The sequence below is a fragment of the Strix uralensis genome, chromosome 12, assembly GCF_047716275.1.
Source record: "Strix uralensis isolate ZFMK-TIS-50842 chromosome 12, bStrUra1, whole genome shotgun sequence".
NCBI lineage: Eukaryota > Metazoa > Chordata > Aves > Strigiformes > Strigidae > Strix > Strix uralensis.
The window spans coordinates 25,366,549-25,385,805 of record NC_133983.1 but is presented as its reverse complement, the minus strand read 5'-3'; the positions used below and the strand labels follow the sequence as shown (position 1 = coordinate 25,385,805).

Genomic DNA, 19,257 nt, shown 5'->3' with positions numbered 1-19,257 from the left:
GACCTGGGCCCGGCTCGCAGGCACCGTTGCCTCCCAGCCTCCTGCCTTTCCCCATGCCTCTCTTCCTCCCAAGCTGCTCCTGGGGCTGACAGCACACAGAAAGAGGGCTAGGGCAGGGCACGCCCAGCCCTGCACGTCTCAGCCCCACGCCTCTGAAAGGCCGGGGCCAGGGACGCCGGCCTGCTCACAGGGGAGGGTCCCTCGTCCCTCCCAGCACCTCCCCTTAAGCACAGGGGATGCTCACGGCCTTCCTTACTTACAGGGGGTTCTCCCTTGGCTCGGCCCGCTCAACGAGCCCCGTGCACTTCAAGGCTCCCATCTACGCCCGAGTTATGGGCTGGCCGTCCTGACTGCAGCTCACCACCACGGTGGGCTTTAGGAGCCCCGCTTCCCGCCTCGGCTGCGGAGACGGTGCTGCTCACCCCCCTCAGACGCTTGCCACCTGCCCGGGCAGCCGAACCATGGGGCAACGTGGCAAAAGGCCGGCAAAAAAACAAAGACCCGAGCCCCGCTTACAGGGAGATCACCCGGCACAAAGCCGGCCAGGGCACAAAGCCGGCCAGGGCACCAAAGGTCCTGGTGACACCCTTGCACGACCAGAGCCCAGTGACAGGGTGGTCCTGTTGCCCAGAGCGCCCTTCTTTTGCCTCCACTTGTTGCCCAGACTTCCTCCGCTCCTCCCCCCGCTCTCTCTTGCCTTTGAAGGTCTTTCCGCACGCAATGTTTGGCTCTTCCTTCTTCTCCGCCAGCTCCTGTAATGGCAGAAGGACGCCGGTCGGGTCTGAGAGGGACACCGGCCCCCGGACAGAGCTCGCCACAGCACCACCCGAATCCCAGAGGCCCTCCCACCCGCAACCCCGTATAACCTAACACCACCACTCCCCCCCCCCCCCCAAAAAAAAAACCCTCACAGATCGGCTTTTCTCACCCGATCGACGCTCCGGGGCTGCCACGCGTGCAGTGCCGGCCGGCGCTGGAGCTGGGCTCAGAGTTGGGAACTCTGGACAAAGGGGAGCTGGGCACACAAAAGCGGCGGCCAAGGAAGCTGCGCCCCTCCTTACGGGGGGCTCGAGCCGCTGCCGGCACTGCAGAGTGCCCGGGCCTGCAGGTCACTCATTGGCCAGCCCCGGACTTACAGGGCAGCCTCTGCTGGCTGCCTACAGCAGCCCGCCCAGCCCTGATTACAGGGCGGCCGAGCGGCTCCTGGGGACAGAGGGCTCCACGGCTCGTGGCACTCGCCCCGAGTACGGGGCGGGCACGCTGGCAGGTCGCCAGCCAGGACAGGCGGCCACCCAGGCAGAGACCCGGGCCCTGAACACAGGCGGGTCGCACGCTGGCCGCGCTACAGCCACGGGGCTTCGCTCTCTCCTTCGAAAGGAGGGGCAAGGAGGGGCAAGCCGGGACTCGCCCTCCGCTCGTGGGCTCAGAGGGGACCGACCCCCTGTTGCTGCACAGAGCCCTTCTTTCCCTCCCGGGAAGTTTAAGCTAAGTACGCTGCAGTGATTTCAACAGGGGCCTAAACGAGAAGCTCATTCGCTCGCTCACTCACACCCACAGACACACACACAGACACAGGCAGGCACACACAGACGCACACACACACACACACAGGGACAAACAAAACTTCCCGGAAGAGAGAGCGAGCTCTGTGCAGCCAGTGTCTGGGGAGCCATCCCTTCCCACGAGCAGGAGAGCAGAGCCCCAGACCTGCCCCCCAGGACGCACGCAGGCCACAGCGACTCAACGTGCCGCGGGGCTTCACGGGGTGGCCAAGGGACAAATGCCGTGACACGCCCCGACTCCAGGGGGTCACGCTGGCCAGGCCGCCAGCAGCCAGAAAGCCGCCGGGGCCGGGGAAACGGCCCTCCCCTGCTTACAGGGCGGGCGTGGGGTCCGGAGAGCCCCATTTCCCCCTCGGCGCGGAGACAGCGCCGCTCACTCTCCTGACAGGGCCGCCCTTCTCTCCGGGCAGCCAAACCGTGGGGCAAGGTGGCAAAAGACCAGAGACCCGAGCCCTGCTTACAGGGAGGTCACCCAGCGCAGCGCCGGCCAGGGCACCAGAAGTGCCGGCAACGGTCTCGTGCGACCGCAGCCCCGGTAACAGGGAGGTCCCCTTTGTCCAGAGCTTCCTTCTCTCGCCCCACTCCTCTCTTCAGCCCGCCGCTCCTCACGATGCCTCGCCTTTCTTCTCCAGGAGCTGCTGCTTGGAAGGGGGGCACAGTCAGGCGCCAGCTCCCCCACCCGGAGGATGGAGCAGAGGCCCCAGCCCTGCTTCCAGGGCGCTGGCCCAGCTCAAAGCACTGCCAGGCCTGCCCGGGCCGGACCTGGGCCCGGCTCGCAGGCACCGTTGCCTCCCAGCCTCCTGCCTTTCCCCGTGCCTCTCTTCCTCCCAAGCTGCTCCTGGGGCTGACAGCACACAGAAAGAGGGCTAGGGCAGGGCACGCCCAGCCCTGCACGTCTCAGCCCCACGCCTCTGAAAGGCCGGGGCCAGGGACGCCGGCCTGCTCACAGGGGAGGGTCCCTCGTCCCTCCCAGCACCTCCCCTTAAGCACAGGGGATGCTCACGGCCTTCCTTACTTACAGGGGGTTCTCCCTTGGCTCGGCCCGCTCAACGAGCCCCGTGCACTTCAAGGCTCCCATCTACGCCCGAGTTATGGGCTGGCCGTCCTGACTGCAGCTCACCACCACGGTGGGCTTTAGGAGCCCCGCTTCCCGCCTCGGCTGCGGAGACGGTGCTGCTCACCCCCCTCAGACGCTTGCCACCTGCCCGGGCAGCCGAACCATGGGGCAACGTGGCAAAAGGCCGGCAAAAAAACAAAGACCCGAGCCCCGCTTACAGGGAGATCACCCGGCACAAAGCCGGCCAGGGCACAAAGCCGGCCAGGGCACCAAAGGTCCTGGTGACACCCTTGCACGACCAGAGCCCAGTGACAGGGTGGTCCTGTTGCCCAGAGCGCCCTTCTTTTGCCTCCACTTGTTGCCCAGACTTCCTCCGCTCCTCCCCCCGCTCTCTCTTGCCTTTGAAGGTCTTTCCGCACGCAATGTTTGGCTCTTCCTTCTTCTCCGCCAGCTCCTGTAATGGCAGAAGGACGCCGGTCGGGTCTGAGAGGGACACCGGCCCCCGGACAGAGCTCGCCACAGCACCACCCGAATCCCAGAGGCCCTCCCACCCGCAACCCCGTATAACCTAACACCACCACTCCCCCCCCCCCCCAAAAAAAAAACCCTCACAGATCGGCTTTTCTCACCCGATCGACGCTCCGGGGCTGCCACGCGTGCAGTGCCGGCCGGCGCTGGAGCTGGGCTCGGAGTTGGGAACTCTGGACAAAGGGGAGCTGGGCACACAAAAGCGGCGGCCAAGGAAGCTGCGCCCCTCCTTACGGGGGGCTCGAGCCGCTGCCGGCACTGCAGAGTGCCCGGGCCTGCAGGTCACTCATTGGCCAGCCCCGGACTTACAGGGCAGCCTCTGCTGGCTGCCTACAGCAGCCCGCCCAGCCCTGATTACAGGGCGGCCGAGCGGCTCCTGGGGACAGAGGGCTCCACGGCTCGTGGCACTCGCCCCGAGTACGGGGCGGGCACGCTGGCAGGTCGCCAGCCAGGACAGGCGGCCACCCAGGCAGAGACCCGGGCCCTGAACACAGGCGGGTCGCACGCTGGCCGCGCTACAGCCACGGGGCTTCGCTCTCTCCTTCGAAAGGAGGGGCAAGGAGGGGCAAGCCGGGACTCGCCCTCCGCTCGCGGGCTCAGAGGGGACCGACCCCCTGTTGCTGCACAGAGCCCTTCTTTCCCTCCCGGGAAGTTTAAGCTAAGTACGCTGCAGTGATTTCAACAGGAGCCTAAACGAGAAGCTCATTCGCTCGCTCACTCACACCCACAGACACACACACAGACACAGGCAGGCACACACAGACGCACACACACACACAGACAGGGACAAACAAAACTTCCCGGAAGAGAGAGCGAGCTCTGTGCAGCCAGTGTCTGGGGAGCCATCCCTTCCCACGAGCAGGAGAGCAGAGCCCCAGACCTGCCCCCCAGGACGCACGCAGGCCACAGCGACTCAACGTGCCGCGGGGCTTCACGGGGTGGCCAAAGGACAAATGCCGTGACACGCCCCGACTCCAGGGGGTCACGCTGGCCAGGCCGCCAGCAGCCAGAAAGCCGCCGGGGCCGGGGAAACGGCCCTCCCCTGCTTACAGGGCGGGCGTGGGGTCCGGAGAGCCCCATTTCCCCCTCGGCGCGGAGACAGCGCCGCTCACTCTCCTGACAGGGCCGCCCTTCTCTCCGGGCAGCCAAACCGTGGGGCAAGGTGGCAAAAGACCAGAGACCCGAGCCCTGCTTACAGGGAGGTCACCCAGCGCAGCGCCGGCCAGGGCACCAGAAGTGCCGGCAACGGTCTCGTGCGACCGCAGCCCCGGTAACAGGGAGGTCCCCTTTGTCCAGAGCTTCCTTCTCTCGCCCCACTCCTCTCTTCAGCCCGCCGCTCCTCACGATGCCTCGCCTTTCTTCTCCAGGAGCTGCTGCTTGGAAGGGGGGCACAGTCAGGCGCCAGCTCCCCCACCCGGAGGATGGAGCAGAGGCCCCAGCCCTGCTTCCAGGGCGCTGGCCCAGCTCAAAGCACTGCCAGGCCTGCCCGGGCCGGACCTGGGCCCGGCTCGCAGGCACCGTTGCCTCCCAGCCTCCTGCCTTTCCCCATGCCTCTCTTCCTCCCAAGCTGCTCCTGGGGCTGACAGCACACAGAAAGAGGGCTAGGGCAGGGCACGCCCAGCCCTGCACGTCTCAGCCCCACGCCTCTGAAAGGCCGGGGCCAGGGACGCCGGCCTGCTCACAGGGGAGGGTCCCTCGTCCCTCCCAGCACCTCCCCTTAAGCACAGGGGATGCTCACGGCCTTCCTTACTTACAGGGGGTTCCTCGGCCCGCTCAACGAGCCCCGTGCACTTCAAGGCTCCCATCTACGCCCGAGTTATGGGCTGGCCGTCCTGACTGCAGCTCACCACCACGGTGGGCTTTAGGAGCCCCGCTTCCCGCCTCGGCTGCGGAGACGGTGCTGCTCACCCCCCTCAGACGCTTGCCACCTGCCCGGGCAGCCGAACCATGGGGCAACGTGGCAAAAGGCCGGCAAAAAAACAAAGACCCGAGCCCCGCTTACAGGGAGATCACCCGGCACAAAGCCGGCCAGGGCACAAAGCCGGCCAGGGCACCAAAGGTCCTGGTGACACCCTTGCACGACCAGAGCCCAGTGACAGGGTGGTCCTGTTGCCCAGAGCGCCCTTCTTTTGCCTCCACTTGTTGCCCAGACTTCCTCCGCTCCTCCCCCCGCTCTCTCTTGCCTTTGAAGGTCTTTCCGCACGCAATGTTTGGCTCTTCCTTCTTCTCCGCCAGCTCCTGTAATGGCAGAAGGACGCCGGTCGGGTCTGAGAGGGACACCGGCCCCCGGACAGAGCTCGCCACAGCACCACCCGAATCCCAGAGGCCCTCCCACCCGCAACCCCGTATAACCTAACACCACCACTCCCCCCCCCCCCCCCCAAAAAAAAAACCTCACAGATCGGCTTTTCTCACCCGATCGACGCTCCGGGGCTGCCACGCGTGCAGTGCCGGCCGGCGCTGGAGCTGGGCTCGGAGTTGGGAACTCTGGACAAAGGGGAGCTGGGCACACAAAAGCGGCGGCCAAGGAAGCTGCGCCCCTCCTTACGGGGGGCTCGAGCCGCTGCCGGCACTGCAGAGTGCCCGGGCCTGCAGGTCACTCATTGGCCAGCCCCGGACTTACAGGGCAGCCTCTGCTGGCTGCCTACAGCAGCCCGCCCAGCCCTGATTACAGGGCGGCCGAGCGGCTCCTGGGGACAGAGGGCTCCACGGCTCGTGGCACTCGCCCCGAGTACGGGGCGGGCACGCTGGCAGGTCGCCAGCCAGGACAGGCGGCCACCCAGGCAGAGACCCGGGCCCTGAACACAGGCGGGTCGCACGCTGGCCGCGCTACAGCCACGGGGCTTCGCTCTCTCCTTCGAAAGGAGGGGCAAGGAGGGGCAAGCCGGGACTCGCCCTCCGCTCGCGGGCTCAGAGGGGACCGACCCCCTGTTGCTGCACAGAGCCCTTCTTTCCCTCCCGGGAAGTTTAAGCTAAGTACGCTGCAGTGATTTCAACAGGAGCCTAAACGAGAAGCTCATTCGCTCGCTCACTCACACCCACAGACACACACACAGACACAGGCAGGCACACACAGACACACACACACACACACACAGGGACAAACAAAACTTCCCGCAAGAGAGAGCGAGCTCTGTGCAGCCAGTGTCTGGGGAGCCATCCCTTCCCACGAGCAGGAGAGCAGAGCCCCAGACCTGCCCCCCAGGACGCACGCAGGCCACAGCGACTCAACGTGCCGCGGGGCTTCACGGGGTGGCCAAGGGACAAATGCCGTGACACGCCCCGACTCCAGGGGGTCACGCTGGCCAGGCCGCCAGCAGCCAGAAAGCCGCCGGGGCCGGGGAAACGGCCCTCCCCTGCTTACAGGGCGGGCGTGGGGTCCGGAGAACCCCATTTCCCCCTCGGCGCGGAGACAGCGCCGCTCACTCTCCTGACAGGGCCGCCCTTCTCTCCGGGCAGCCAAACCGTGGGGCAAGGTGGCAAAAGACCAGAGACCCGAGCCCTGCTTACAGGGAGGTCACCCAGCGCAGCGCCGGCCAGGGCACCAGAAGTGCCGGCAACGGTCTCGTGCGACCGCAGCCCCGGTAACAGGGAGGTCCCCTTTGTCCAGAGCTTCCTTCTCTCGCCCCACTCCTCTCTTCAGCCCGCCGCTCCTCACGATGCCTCGCCTTTCTTCTCCAGGAGCTGCTGCTTGGAAGGGGGGCACAGTCAGGCGCCAGCTCCCCCACCCGGAGGATGGAGCAGAGGCCCCAGCCCTGCTTCCAGGGCGCTGGCCCAGCTCAAAGCACTGCCAGGCCTGCCCGGGCCGGACCTGGGCCCGGCTCGCAGGCACCGTTGCCTCCCAGCCTCCTGCCTTTCCCCGTGCCTCTCTTCCTCCCAAGCTGCTCCTGGGGCTGACAGCACACAGAAAGAGGGCTAGGGCAGGGCACGCCCAGCCCTGCACGTCTCAGCCCCACGCCTCTGAAAGGCCGGGGCCAGGGACGCCGGCCTGCTCACAGGGGAGGGTCCCTCGTCCCTCCCAGCACCTCCCCTTAAGCACAGGGGATGCTCACGGCCTTCCTTACTTACAGGGGGTTCTCCCTTGGCTCGGCCCGCTCAACGAGCCCCGTGCACTTCAAGGCTCCCATCTACGCCCGAGTTATGGGCTGGCCGTCCTGACTGCAGCTCACCACCACGGTGGGCTTTAGGAGCCCCGCTTCCCGCCTCGGCTGCGGAGACGGTGCTGCTCACCCCCCTCAGACGCTTGCCACCTGCCCGGGCAGCCGAACCATGGGGCAACGTGGCAAAAGGCCGGCAAAAAAACAAAGACCCGAGCCCCGCTTACAGGGAGATCACCCGGCACAAAGCCGGCCAGGGCACAAAGCCGGCCAGGGCACCAAAGGTCCTGGTGACACCCTTGCACGACCAGAGCCCAGTGACAGGGTGGTCCTGTTGCCCAGAGCGCCCTTCTTTTGCCTCCACTTGTTGCCCAGACTTCCTCCGCTCCTCCCCCCGCTCTCTCTTGCCTTTGAAGGTCTTTCCGCACGCAATGTTTGGCTCTTCCTTCTTCTCCGCCAGCTCCTGTAATGGCAGAAGGACGCCGGTCGGGTCTGAGAGGGACACCGGCCCCCGGACAGAGCTCGCCACAGCACCACCCGAATCCCAGAGGCCCTCCCACCCGCAACCCCGTATAACCTAACACCACCACTCCCCCCCCCCCCCAAAAAAAAAACCCTCACAGATCGGCTTTTCTCACCCGATCGACGCTCCGGGGCTGCCACGCGTGCAGTGCCGGCCGGCGCTGGAGCTGGGCTCGGAGTTGGGAACTCTGGACAAAGGGGAGCTGGGCACACAAAAGCGGCGGCCAAGGAAGCTGCGCCCCTCCTTACGGGGGGCTCGAGCCGCTGCCGGCACTGCAGAGTGCCCGGGCCTGCAGGTCACTCATTGGCCAGCCCCGGACTTACAGGGCAGCCTCTGCTGGCTGCCTACAGCAGCCCGCCCAGCCCTGATTACAGGGCGGCCGAGCGGCTCCTGGGGACAGAGGGCTCCACGGCTCGTGGCACTCGCCCCGAGTACGGGGCGGGCACGCTGGCAGGTCGCCAGCCAGGACAGGCGGCCACCCAGGCAGAGACCCGGGCCCTGAACACAGGCGGGTCGCACGCTGGCCGCGCTACAGCCACGGGGCTTCGCTCTCTCCTTCGAAAGGAGGGGCAAGGAGGGGCAAGCCGGGACTCGCCCTCCGCTCGCGGGCTCAGAGGGGACCGACCCCCTGTTGCTGCACAGAGCCCTTCTTTCCCTCCCGGGAAGTTTAAGCTAAGTACGCTGCAGTGATTTCAACAGGAGCCTAAACGAGAAGCTCATTCGCTCGCTCACTCACACCCACAGACACACACACAGACACAGGCAGGCACACACAGACGCACACACACACACAGACAGGGACAAACAAAACTTCCCGGAAGAGAGAGCGAGCTCTGTGCAGCCAGTGTCTGGGGAGCCATCCCTTCCCACGAGCAGGAGAGCAGAGCCCCAGACCTGCCCCCCAGGACGCACGCAGGCCACAGCGACTCAACGTGCCGCGGGGCTTCACGGGGTGGCCAAAGGACAAATGCCGTGACACGCCCCGACTCCAGGGGGTCACGCTGGCCAGGCCGCCAGCAGCCAGAAAGCCGCCGGGGCCGGGGAAACGGCCCTCCCCTGCTTACAGGGCGGGCGTGGGGTCCGGAGAGCCCCATTTCCCCCTCGGCGCGGAGACAGCGCCGCTCACTCTCCTGACAGGGCCGCCCTTCTCTCCGGGCAGCCAAACCGTGGGGCAAGGTGGCAAAAGACCAGAGACCCGAGCCCTGCTTACAGGGAGGTCACCCAGCGCAGCGCCGGCCAGGGCACCAGAAGTGCCGGCAACGGTCTCGTGCGACCGCAGCCCCGGTAACAGGGAGGTCCCCTTTGTCCAGAGCTTCCTTCTCTCGCCCCACTCCTCTCTTCAGCCCGCCGCTCCTCACGATGCCTCGCCTTTCTTCTCCAGGAGCTGCTGCTTGGAAGGGGGGCACAGTCAGGCGCCAGCTCCCCCACCCGGAGGATGGAGCAGAGGCCCCAGCCCTGCTTCCAGGGCGCTGGCCCAGCTCAAAGCACTGCCAGGCCTGCCCGGGCCGGACCTGGGCCCGGCTCGCAGGCACCGTTGCCTCCCAGCCTCCTGCCTTTCCCCATGCCTCTCTTCCTCCCAAGCTGCTCCTGGGGCTGACAGCACACAGAAAGAGGGCTAGGGCAGGGCACGCCCAGCCCTGCACGTCTCAGCCCCACGCCTCTGAAAGGCCGGGGCCAGGGACGCCGGCCTGCTCACAGGGGAGGGTCCCTCGTCCCTCCCAGCACCTCCCCTTAAGCACAGGGGATGCTCACGGCCTTCCTTACTTACAGGGGGTTCCTCGGCCCGCTCAACGAGCCCCGTGCACTTCAAGGCTCCCATCTACGCCCGAGTTATGGGCTGGCCGTCCTGACTGCAGCTCACCACCACGGTGGGCTTTAGGAGCCCCGCTTCCCGCCTCGGCTGCGGAGACGGTGCTGCTCACCCCCCTCAGACGCTTGCCACCTGCCCGGGCAGCCGAACCATGGGGCAACGTGGCAAAAGGCCGGCAAAAAAACAAAGACCCGAGCCCCGCTTACAGGGAGATCACCCGGCACAAAGCCGGCCAGGGCACAAAGCCGGCCAGGGCACCAAAGGTCCTGGTGACACCCTTGCACGACCAGAGCCCAGTGACAGGGTGGTCCTGTTGCCCAGAGCGCCCTTCTTTTGCCTCCACTTGTTGCCCAGACTTCCTCCGCTCCTCCCCCCGCTCTCTCTTGCCTTTGAAGGTCTTTCCGCACGCAATGTTTGGCTCTTCCTTCTTCTCCGCCAGCTCCTGTAATGGCAGAAGGACGCCGGTCGGGTCTGAGAGGGACACCGGCCCCCGGACAGAGCTCGCCACAGCACCACCCGAATCCCAGAGGCCCTCCCACCCGCAACCCCGTATAACCTAACACCACCACTCCCCCCCCCCCCCCCCAAAAAAAAAACCTCACAGATCGGCTTTTCTCACCCGATCGACGCTCCGGGGCTGCCACGCGTGCAGTGCCGGCCGGCGCTGGAGCTGGGCTCGGAGTTGGGAACTCTGGACAAAGGGGAGCTGGGCACACAAAAGCGGCGGCCAAGGAAGCTGCGCCCCTCCTTACGGGGGGCTCGAGCCGCTGCCGGCACTGCAGAGTGCCCGGGCCTGCAGGTCACTCATTGGCCAGCCCCGGACTTACAGGGCAGCCTCTGCTGGCTGCCTACAGCAGCCCGCCCAGCCCTGATTACAGGGCGGCCGAGCGGCTCCTGGGGACAGAGGGCTCCACGGCTCGTGGCACTCGCCCCGAGTACGGGGCGGGCACGCTGGCAGGTCGCCAGCCAGGACAGGCGGCCACCCAGGCAGAGACCCGGGCCCTGAACACAGGCGGGTCGCACGCTGGCCGCGCTACAGCCACGGGGCTTCGCTCTCTCCTTCGAAAGGAGGGGCAAGGAGGGGCAAGCCGGGACTCGCCCTCCGCTCGCGGGCTCAGAGGGGACCGACCCCCTGTTGCTGCACAGAGCCCTTCTTTCCCTCCCGGGAAGTTTAAGCTAAGTACGCTGCAGTGATTTCAACAGGAGCCTAAACGAGAAGCTCATTCGCTCGCTCACTCACACCCACAGACACACACACAGACACAGGCAGGCACACACAGACGCACACACACACACAGACAGGGACAAACAAAACTTCCCGGAAGAGAGAGCGAGCTCTGTGCAGCCAGTGTCTGGGGAGCCATCCCTTCCCACGAGCAGGAGAGCAGAGCCCCAGACCTGCCCCCCAGGACGCACGCAGGCCACAGCGACTCAACGTGCCGCGGGGCTTCACGGGGTGGCCAAAGGACAAATGCCGTGACACGCCCCGACTCCAGGGGGTCACGCTGGCCAGGCCGCCAGCAGCCAGAAAGCCGCCGGGGCCGGGGAAACGGCCCTCCCCTGCTTACAGGGCGGGCGTGGGGTCCGGAGAGCCCCATTTCCCCCTCGGCGCGGAGACAGCGCCGCTCACTCTCCTGACAGGGCCGCCCTTCTCTCCGGGCAGCCAAACCGTGGGGCAAGGTGGCAAAAGACCAGAGACCCGAGCCCTGCTTACAGGGAGGTCACCCAGCGCAGCGCCGGCCAGGGCACCAGAAGTGCCGGCAACGGTCTCGTGCGACCGCAGCCCCGGTAACAGGGAGGTCCCCTTTGTCCAGAGCTTCCTTCTCTCGCCCCACTCCTCTCTTCAGCCCGCCGCTCCTCACGATGCCTCGCCTTTCTTCTCCAGGAGCTGCTGCTTGGAAGGGGGGCACAGTCAGGCGCCAGCTCCCCCACCCGGAGGATGGAGCAGAGGCCCCAGCCCTGCTTCCAGGGCGCTGGCCCAGCTCAAAGCACTGCCAGGCCTGCCCGGGCCGGACCTGGGCCCGGCTCGCAGGCACCGTTGCCTCCCAGCCTCCTGCCTTTCCCCATGCCTCTCTTCCTCCCAAGCTGCTCCTGGGGCTGACAGCACACAGAAAGAGGGCTAGGGCAGGGCACGCCCAGCCCTGCACGTCTCAGCCCCACGCCTCTGAAAGGCCGGGGCCAGGGACGCCGGCCTGCTCACAGGGGAGGGTCCCTCGTCCCTCCCAGCACCTCCCCTTAAGCACAGGGGATGCTCACGGCCTTCCTTACTTACAGGGGGTTCCTCGGCCCGCTCAACGAGCCCCGTGCACTTCAAGGCTCCCATCTACGCCCGAGTTATGGGCTGGCCGTCCTGACTGCAGCTCACCACCACGGTGGGCTTTAGGAGCCCCGCTTCCCGCCTCGGCTGCGGAGACGGTGCTGCTCACCCCCCTCAGACGCTTGCCACCTGCCCGGGCAGCCGAACCATGGGGCAACGTGGCAAAAGGCCGGCAAAAAAACAAAGACCCGAGCCCCGCTTACAGGGAGATCACCCGGCACAAAGCCGGCCAGGGCACAAAGCCGGCCAGGGCACCAAAGGTCCTGGTGACACCCTTGCACGACCAGAGCCCAGTGACAGGGTGGTCCTGTTGCCCAGAGCGCCCTTCTTTTGCCTCCACTTGTTGCCCAGACTTCCTCCGCTCCTCCCCCCGCTCTCTCTTGCCTTTGAAGGTCTTTCCGCACGCAATGTTTGGCTCTTCCTTCTTCTCCGCCAGCTCCTGTAATGGCAGAAGGACGCCGGTCGGGTCTGAGAGGGACACCGGCCCCCGGACAGAGCTCGCCACAGCACCACCCGAATCCCAGAGGCCCTCCCACCCGCAACCCCGTATAACCTAACACCACCACTCCCCCCCCCCCCCAAAAAAAAAACCCTCACAGATCGGCTTTTCTCACCCGATCGACGCTCCGGGGCTGCCACGCGTGCAGTGCCGGCCGGCGCTGGAGCTGGGCTCGGAGTTGGGAACTCTGGACAAAGGGGAGCTGGGCACACAAAAGCGGCGGCCAAGGAAGCTGCGCCCCTCCTTACGGGGGGCTCGAGCCGCTGCCGGCACTGCAGAGTGCCCGGGCCTGCAGGTCACTCATTGGCCAGCCCCGGACTTACAGGGCAGCCTCTGCTGGCTGCCTACAGCAGCCCGCCCAGCCCTGATTACAGGGCGGCCGAGCGGCTCCTGGGGACAGAGGGCTCCACGGCTCGTGGCACTCGCCCCGAGTACGGGGCGGGCACGCTGGCAGGTCGCCAGCCAGGACAGGCGGCCACCCAGGCAGAGACCCGGGCCCTGAACACAGGCGGGTCGCACGCTGGCCGCGCTACAGCCACGGGGCTTCGCTCTCTCCTTCGAAAGGAGGGGCAAGGAGGGGCAAGCCGGGACTCGCCCTCCGCTCGCGGGCTCAGAGGGGACCGACCCCCTGTTGCTGCACAGAGCCCTTCTTTCCCTCCCGGGAAGTTTAAGCTAAGTACGCTGCAGTGATTTCAACAGGAGCCTAAACGAGAAGCTCATTCGCTCGCTCACTCACACCCACAGACACACACACAGACACAGGCAGGCACACACAGACGCACACACACACACAGACAGGGACAAACAAAACTTCCCGGAAGAGAGAGCGAGCTCTGTGCAGCCAGTGTCTGGGGAGCCATCCCTTCCCACGAGCAGGAGAGCAGAGCCCCAGACCTGCCCCCCAGGACGCACGCAGGCCACAGCGACTCAACGTGCCGCGGGGCTTCACGGGGTGGCCAAAGGACAAATGCCGTGACACGCCCCGACTCCAGGGGGTCACGCTGGCCAGGCCGCCAGCAGCCAGAAAGCCGCCGGGGCCGGGGAAACGGCCCTCCCCTGCTTACAGGGCGGGCGTGGGGTCCGGAGAGCCCCATTTCCCCCTCGGCGCGGAGACAGCGCCGCTCACTCTCCTGACAGGGCCGCCCTTCTCTCCGGGCAGCCAAACCGTGGGGCAAGGTGGCAAAAGACCAGAGACCCGAGCCCTGCTTACAGGGAGGTCACCCAGCGCAGCGCCGGCCAGGGCACCAGAAGTGCCGGCAACGGTCTCGTGCGACCGCAGCCCCGGTAACAGGGAGGTCCCCTTTGTCCAGAGCTTCCTTCTCTCGCCCCACTCCTCTCTTCAGCCCGCCGCTCCTCACGATGCCTCGCCTTTCTTCTCCAGGAGCTGCTGCTTGGAAGGGGGGCACAGTCAGGCGCCAGCTCCCCCACCCGGAGGATGGAGCAGAGGCCCCAGCCCTGCTTCCAGGGCGCTGGCCCAGCTCAAAGCACTGCCAGGCCTGCCCGGGCCGGACCTGGGCCCGGCTCGCAGGCACCGTTGCCTCCCAGCCTCCTGCCTTTCCCCATGCCTCTCTTCCTCCCAAGCTGCTCCTGGGGCTGACAGCACACAGAAAGAGGGCTAGGGCAGGGCACGCCCAGCCCTGCACGTCTCAGCCCCACGCCTCTGAAAGGCCGGGGCCAGGGACGCCGGCCTGCTCACAGGGGAGGGTCCCTCGTCCCTCCCAGCACCTCCCCTTAAGCACAGGGGATGCTCACGGCCTTCCTTACTTACAGGGGGTTCCTCGGCCCGCTCAACGAGCCCCGTGCACTTCAAGGCTCCCATCTACGCCCGAGTTATGGGCTGGCCGTCCTGACTGCAGCTCACCACCACGGTGGGCTTTAGGAGCCCCGCTTCCCGCCTCGGCTGCGGAGACGGTGCTGCTCACCCCCCTCAGACGCTTGCCACCTGCCCGGGCAGCCGAACCATGGGGCAACGTGGCAAAAGGCCGGCAAAAAAACAAAGACCCGAGCCCCGCTTACAGGGAGATCACCCGGCACAAAGCCGGCCAGGGCACAAAGCCGGCCAGGGCACCAAAGGTCCTGGTGACACCCTTGCACGACCAGAGCCCAGTGACAGGGTGGTCCTGTTGCCCAGAGCGCCCTTCTTTTGCCTCCACTTGTTGCCCAGACTTCCTCCGCTCCTCCCCCCACTCTCTCTTGCCTTTGAAGGTCTTTCCGCACGCAATGTTTGGCTCTTCCTTCTTCTCCGCCAGCTCCTGTAATGGCAGAAGGACGCCGGTCGGGTCTGAGAGGGACACCGGCCCCCGGACAGAGCTCGCCACAGCACCACCCGAATCCCAGAGGCCCTCCCACCCGCAACCCCGTATAACCTAACACCACCACTCCCCCCCCCCCCCCCCCAAAAAAAAAACCTCACAGATCGGCTTTTCTCACCCGATCGACGCTCCGGGGCTGCCACGCGTGCAGTGCCGGCCGGCGCTGGAGCTGGGCTCGGAGTTGGGAACTCTGGACAAAGGGGAGCTGGGCACACAAAAGCGGCGGCCAAGGAAGCTGCGCCCCTCCTTACGGGGGGCTCGAGCCGCTGCCGGCACTGCAGAGTGCCCGGGCCTGCAGGTCACTCATTGGCCAGCCCCGGACTTACAGGGCAGCCTCTGCTGGCTGCCTACAGCAGCCCGCCCAGCCCTGATTACAGGGCGGCCGAGCGGCTCCTGGGGACAGAGGGCTCCACGGCTCGTGGCACTCGCCCCGAGTACGGGGCGGGCACGCTGGCAGGTCGCCAGCCAGGACAGGCGGCCACCCAGGCAGAGACCCGGGCCCTGAACACAGGCGGGTCGCACGCTGGCCGCGCTACAGCCACGGGGCTTCGCTCTCTCCTTCGAAAGGAGGGGCAAGGAGGGGCAAGCCGGGACTCGCCCTCCGCTCGCGGGCTCAGAGGGGACCGACCCCCTGTTGCTGCACAGAGCCCTTCTTTCCCTCCCGGGAAGTTTAAGCTAAGTACGCTGCAGTGATTTCAACAGGGGCCTAAACGAGAAGCTCATTCGCTCGCTCACTCACACCCACAGACACACACACAGACACAGGCAGGCACACACAGACACACACACACACACACACAGGGACAAACAAAACTTCCCGCAAGAGAGAGCGAGCTCTGTGCAGCCAGTGTCTGGGGAGCCATCCCTTCCCACGAGCAGGAGAGCAGAGCCCCAGACCTGCCCCCCAGGACGCACGCAGGCCACAGCGACTCAACGTGCCGCGGGGCTTCACGGGGTGGCCAAGGGACAAATGCCGTGACACGCCCCGACTCCAGGGGGTCACGCTGGCCAGGCCGCCAGCAGCCAGAAAGCCGCCGGGACCGGGGAAACGGCCCTCCCCTGCTTACAGGGCGGGCGTGGGGTCCGGAGAGCCCCATTTCCCCCTCGGCGCGGAGACAGCGCCGCTCACTCTCCTGACAGGGCCGCCCTTCTCTCCGGGCAGCCAAACCGTGGGGCAAGGTGGCAAAAGACCAGAGACCCGAGCCCTGCTTACAGGGAGGTCACCCAGCGCAGCGCCGGCCAGGGCACCAGAAGTGCCGGCAACGGTCTCGTGCGACCACAGCCCCGGTAACAGGGAGGTCCCCTTTGTCCAGAGCTTCCTTCTCTCGCCCCACTCCTCTCTTCAGCCCGCCGCTCCTCACGATGCCTCGCCTTTCTTCTCCAGGAGCTGCTGCTTGGAAGGGGGGGTACGGTCAGATGCCAGCTTCCCCACAGGGAGGACAGAGGGAAGGCGGCCCTCCTCGCCCATACCCCAACACCACCACCACCCCCACCCCCCCCCCGAGAAAACCTCACAGATCAGCTTGTCTCACCCAGTTGGTGCTTCAGTGATCCCTGCAGGGACGACTGCGACGGCCACTCATCTGCTCCGGGCTCCTGGCTGCATCCAGCGGGGCCTTGGACCCTCCTCAGCCCCTGCGGCAACGCTGCTCGCCCCCCCAAGCGGGTCCAGTCCACCCCCCGCCCGCCCCGCGGCGACGGTGCTCCCCCCACTCCCACCTCAGACGGCGATGTCGCTGCTCCCCCGTCCCGGACTGCGGCCCCCCCCCGCGTCGGACGGCGACGGCGCTCTTCCCCCAACCCCTCCCCTCCTCCGGCGGCGACGGCGCTCCCCCCCTCCCCCCCCGGCGGCGGCGCTCCACCCCGCCCCAGACAGGTCCCACTACCCTTCCCCTCAGGTGGCCGCTCCGCCCCTCACAGCGGCGCTTTGCCCGGAGCGCCCTTCTCTTTCCTGCACTTGTTGCTCAGACTTCCTCCGCTCCTCCTGCCGCTCTGTCTTGTCTTGCGGGTCCTTCTGCACGCGATGTTTGTCTCTTCTTTCTGCTCCACCACCAGCTGTTGCAAAGGCAAGAAGACACCGTCGGGTCTGAGAGGGTCGCCGGCCCCCGGACAGAGCTCGCCACAGCACCACCCGAATCTCAGCGCCTCCCCCCCCCCGCCCCGCCCCGCCAAAAACTCACAGATCGGCTTTACTCACCCAGTTGCTGCTCCAGTGCTTCCCGCAGAGACGACTGCGACCGCCACTCCTCTGCTCCGGACTCCTGGCCGCGTCTGGCGGGGCTGCACCGGCCCCCTTCCCCTCAGGCGGCCGCTCCGCCCCTCATCGTGACTTTCCCGCCCTTCCCCTTCCCACAGGCGGGTCCCGCCCCCTTCCCCTCAGGCGGCCGCTGCGCCCCCACATGGACTTTCCCGCCCTCACAGTCCATTACCTGGGCTACAGTACTTGATCTTGTCCAGAGAGTGGCGGTGTGGTTGCCTCTTGCCTCTCTGCCTATAAGCAGCGGATGCCATAATCCAATTATAACTGAAGCGAATTTTGTGTTTTATTAGCTGCTATTAAAAAAAAAATATTTTAGGGAAGTATACACGCAGGGATACTTTTGTAACTGAGTGATCTGTTTAACCATCCTCCAACCCTTAATATACAATACTATTAGAAGTAGTAAACATATTAAAGTTGAAATTAGGAAAATCAGACCGAGTCCTGTTTGTGGTGGTGACCATCCAGATAAGCTTTCCCACCATCGATGTTCTTCAAGGAAAGAAAAGAGAACTGTCTCGGGGCGGACGGGGGGGAAGGCTGAACAGGTTACCCCTTAGGATACAGGATAAATCCATCTCGTACTGAGTTTCTTTTACTCCATTGTTGTCACTAGCATCCCATGCTAGAGGTAGAGGGGGTGCATCTAAAATTGGTGAAGGTTTAAATGGCTGCTGTAATGCTCGTGGGTCAAGTATTAATAGGCATTTGTAAGTTAGATATGTTTTTAATTCGAGTATCAGAGTTTTAATCGCTTCTTCATGTTCTGAATGCCAACTCCACCGTTTTCCTTTTTGTAAATGCAAATACAGTGGACAGGCAATGGAGAATCCAGGTACCTGTTTTCTCCAATACCCTAAAGTACCCATTACAAAGCTGCTGTAATTTTTTTTCTAGATTGGGGCATTTCTGATTGTTTCTACCCCCCTCTGGGAGTCTGGTAAAGGTATGCTGGCTACCCTCCCATGTAAATGCAAATTTTTGTTTTGCCTTCTTCCCCTAAGGGAAAAACCATGTCTTTGACATGTAGCACTGCCAGCCAAGGACGTGCAGGGACTTGCAGCCTAGTCGTTAAGGCTGCATTGTTGGGGACTGCCGCTGACAATGGGGCTCTATTTAAGCACTTAAATGCCCATAATGGCCTGTTCAACGCCACCTCCCCCTCTGGTTTACTGACTGGCCAAACAGGAAAATTGCGGGGGGGGGGTGGGGGGTGGTGGAAGCGAGTTGTGGAAGTAATCTGTCGTTTTTCTAAATCTGCAATAGAAAGCTGCTTAGCAACTTATTTACTTACTTCTAGCAAGTTATAGTACTACTTATAGTAGTTTTTAATTTTGCTAAGAATCCTGCTTGCCCAGACTGTTCTGTGGAATTTTACCAAGGACTGCCGTGTTCATCAAAACAAAGCAGTTTACTGTGAAAATCTACCAAGAACTGCAGTGTTCAGCAAAATATCATGTTTTTGTCCTCGAGGAACAGGTGTGCTCTAACTAGTTGGGCCTCGGTAATGAGTAAAGATAGACATATACGGATGGTAGAAGTTTCATTGCTTCCCTTAAATAAGATAGCATGAGTAAACCAGCTGAAAAACATTTTTGTTTTTCAAGAAATTGGCTAAGAGAATCTGCGCATGCTCCGGGGAAAAAACAAGGTGAGAAAGACTACGAGCCTTCCTCCCAAAGACCCCGAAGACGCCCCCCAGGAGGCAATGCGCAGGTGCAAAGAACATAAACTGCTGACACCAGCCTCTAGAACTAACCCAGCCTTACTCATGCATATGTATGTTTGTGTTATGTAATCCAGTGAATAAGTGTATCCACACTCTGTAACGTTTTGGTAAAATGTGCTGTTGGTGTGCAAGGTTTGTGGAGAAATCCCCTTGCACCCCGGCCGGAGTAAAACATACCTGCTTTATAACTCCATTTCGAGTTGTAGAGTCTTTTTCCGCGAATCAAAGACCACTGCAGATCCACTGCAAGCAGCACAAAACGACAGTACAGCGAGGGCTGTGCTGGTCATTATCAGCATCCCGTGTCGCTGCAGCTTCCAAGGTGCTGCTTGGAAGGAAAGTTCAGTCAGGCGCCAGCTCCCCGACACGGAGGACAGAGGGAGGCCGGCCTCTGGAGGGAGGTCCCCAGAGCGCTTCCCACACCCACCCCCCCACCCCACCCCCCCGCCCATACCCCAACACCCCCCCACCCTGAAAAGAAACTCACTGATCAGCTTTTCTCACTCTTCTCACTCAATCGGCGCTCCGGGGCTGCCACGTGTGCAGTACCGGCCGGCGCTGGA

The 19,257-nt window shown here is 64.5% G+C and overlaps 1 long non-coding RNA gene across 1 annotated transcript; it reads right to left on the bottom strand.

Moving 5' to 3' along the window:
• Positions 1-934: 934 nt before the first annotated feature.
• LOC141948798 (uncharacterized) lies at positions 935-16,091 on the bottom strand. The gene is made up of 13 exons (XR_012630553.1): positions 14,824-16,091; positions 14,591-14,645; positions 12,509-13,780; positions 12,279-12,333; positions 10,197-11,468; positions 9,965-10,019; positions 7,883-9,154; positions 7,653-7,707; positions 5,563-6,834; positions 5,331-5,385; positions 3,249-4,520; positions 3,019-3,073; positions 935-2,200 (listed from the first exon to the last, which is right to left on the bottom strand). It is a non-coding gene; the product is annotated as an uncharacterized LOC141948798 (long non-coding RNA).
• Positions 16,092-19,257: the final 3,166 nt, after the last annotated feature.